Genomic DNA, 3,260 nt, shown 5'->3' with positions numbered 1-3,260 from the left:
TCCTCCAGATTTTCTAGTTTGTGTACCTAGAAGTGTTTATAATAGTCTCTGAGGACCTTTTGTATTTCTGTGGGATCAGCTGTAATGTCATTTTATTCTTTTTTTTTTTTTTTTTTTTTTTGAGATGGAGTCTCATTTGGTCACCCAGGCTAGAGTGCAGTGGCATGATCTCGGCTCACGGTAACATCCGCCTCCTGGGTTCAAGCAATTCTTCTGCTTCAGCCTCCCAAGTAGCTGGATTACAGGCGCGTGTCATCACCCCCAGCTAATTTTTGTATTTTTAGTAGAGACAGGGTTTCACCATGTTGGCCAGGATGTTCTCCAACTCCTGATCTCAGGTGATCTGCCCATCTCAGCCTCCCAAAATGCTGCGATTACAGGCATGAGCCATTTCACCTGGCCCATCTAGTCATTTCTGATTGTGCTTATTTGGATCTTCTCTCTTTTTTCTTCATTAATCTAGCTAGCCGTCTATTGATCTCGTTTATCCTTTCAAAAAAGCATTTTGGTTTTGTTGATTTTTGTATGGATTTTGGATCTCAATTTCATTCAGTTCTGCTCTGATTTTAGTCATTTCTTCTATTCTGGTAGCTTTGGGTTTAGTTTGTTCTTCTGTTTCTAGTTCTTCTGAAAGGTAAAATGTGAAATTGTTAATTTGAAATCGTTCTAACTTCTTGACGCAGGCATTTAGTACTATAAATTTTTCTCTTAACACTGCTTTTGCTGCATCCCAGAGATTTTGGTATGTTGTGTCTGTTTTCATTTATTTCAAAAATTGTTTTGATTTCTACCTTAATTTTGTTGTTTACTCAGAAGTCATTCAGGAGTAAGTTTTTTAATTTCCATGTAATTGTCTAGTTTTGAGAGATCTTCTTGGCATTGATTTCTATTTTATTCCACTGTGATCTGAGAGTATGCTTAGTACAGTCTTTATAATTATTATTTTACTGAGACTTGCTTTATGGCTGAAGATGTGCTTGATCTCAGAGTATATTCCATTTGCAGATGAGAAGAATGTATATTCTGCAGCTATTGGCTGAAGTAGTCTATAGAAGTCTATTAGGTCCAATTGGTCAAGTGCTGAATTTAAGTTCAGAATTTGTTTGTTTTCTGCCTCAAAGATCTGTCTAACACTGTCAGTGGGATGTTGAAGTCTCTAACTATTACTGTGTGGCTAAGTCATTTTAGGTCTAGAAGTACTTGTTTTATGAATCTCAGCGCTCCAACATAATCTCCACTTTAAAAAAGAAAATAAATTGCTTGAGAAGATTTATCCAAAGGAGAGTTATGTGAAAACAGATGAACTTATATAATAACAGAATCACTATATATTTTAAATATGTTGCATTTTTCTCAATAAAATAAGAATTATTTATAATATATATATATTTTTCTTTGTTTCAAACAAAGAAAATTGTTTAACAAAAGACATAAAAGGTGAGGCCCTAATGAATTCAGAAAATCCGGTCAACTGGATTCATGATAAGACAAAAGAGTAGATGAAAATATCAAAAATTATTGCAAAATCTGTCAATGACTGTGCACAGCAAGCTTAGGCATGAGTCAAGGTTACTGTCTTCACTCACAATCTTATGATTTTATCCCAGAAAAACCTACTCATGCCCCACAAAGCCAAAAAAAGGCACCACAGCCCATTCACCCAAGAGACCTGGCATTTTCAACTTCTTCCTGGCTGATGTCAGGCTCTCAGTTCTATGCATCCTTTTATGAGTTCTCATCTTTCGACTTCATCTCCAGCCCCTGTGGGAGCATTGCAATTGAGGATCATTATGCTTTGGGTTTATCTGCTTTTGTCTTTTGCCAAGTTGGGGCACTGCTCATTTTCTGGCTCTTTCTGTTTACCATTGACTCTGCCCAACTGCTATCTTTCACCTGAGTCCCCACCCAAATCTCACCTTGAATTGTAATAATCCCCACATGTCAAGGGTGGCGCCTGGTGGAGATAACTGAATCATGGGGGTGGTTTCCCCCATACTGTTCTTGTGGTAGTGAATAAGTTTCATGAAATCTGATGGTTTTACAAATGGGAGTTCTCCTGCACAAGCTCAATCTTGCCTGCCACCATATAAAACGTGCCTTTGCTTCTCCTTTGCCTTTGCCATGATTTTGAGGCCTCCCCAGCCATGCTGAACTGTTGAGTCCATTAAACCTCTTTCCTTTATAAATTACCCAGTCTTGGGTATACCTTCACTAGCAGTGTGAGAACAGAATAATACACCAATCAAGCTCCAGGACACACTCACTTGGCTGTTCCACTCCCTGGGAGTAGGCAGTTCACCGTTATGAATATCCAAGTGCCAGGGTTTGAAGGAACCCAGTAGCGTCTCAGCTGCCCACCCAAATACACTGAAAGCATCTCTTAACATGCAAGTGTTGATGAAAAGCAACCCAGCTTAATCTCATTATTCAGAGATTCACTTATTTGTAACTCCAAAATCAATTCTCTCAGTGCTTTCACGGCCATTCACGGATTTGCACAGAAGAAGAAACAAGTCTGAGTCACCTGACACATATATTCCCAGCTGAGGTCGAACAAGGCAACATGCTGCCTTGTTTCAGTAGACATACTGTAAACCAAGTGTCCTTTTAACTGTCTATTTACTGCCCTGTTTTTTACACTTGCGTGCTTTGGTTTGGTGATTTCACTGCTTAAAAGTTCCCAACCACAGTGCTGAAGTGTTGTCTAGTATATGTGTTAGGTAAGCTTCATTCAAACCTGAGCTACAGTTTTGTTGGTCATGAGTTCAATACTAACAATTCAACAATAGATAGTAAATAAGGTGATTTTAAACAGAAACACACATAAGGTATGTGATGATCAGATGTTGACCAGAGGCTCCCAGGAGCATAACCCTGTATTTCCCCTAGGAGCAATAGCTCTGTATTTGCTAATTCACTGTTTACAGTGACTTTATAAAAGACAATTACTATGAATAATGAGAATCAACTGTAACTGCATCACATTATGGTCCTGGAATAATAGGACCCAGAACAGACAGTAATGTTAAAATATAAGGGCCTGGGGCCAGGCGTAGTGGTTCATGCCTGTAATTCCAGCACTCTGGGAGGCCGAGTTGGGTGGATCACCTGAGGTCAGGAGTTTGAGACCAGCTTGGCCAACATAGTAAAACCCCATCTCTACTGAAAACACAAAAATTAGCTGGGCATGGTGGTGGGCACCTGTAATCCCAGCAACTCAGGAGGCTGAGGCAGGAGAATTGCTTGAACCTGGGAGGTGG

This window comes from Colobus angolensis, unplaced genomic scaffold (genome assembly GCF_000951035.1).
Source record: "Colobus angolensis palliatus isolate OR3802 unplaced genomic scaffold, Cang.pa_1.0 Scaffold69, whole genome shotgun sequence".
Classification (NCBI taxonomy): domain Eukaryota; kingdom Metazoa; phylum Chordata; class Mammalia; order Primates; family Cercopithecidae; genus Colobus; species Colobus angolensis.
The sequence above is the reverse complement of the archived record's forward strand: the minus strand, read 5'-3'. Positions refer to the sequence as shown.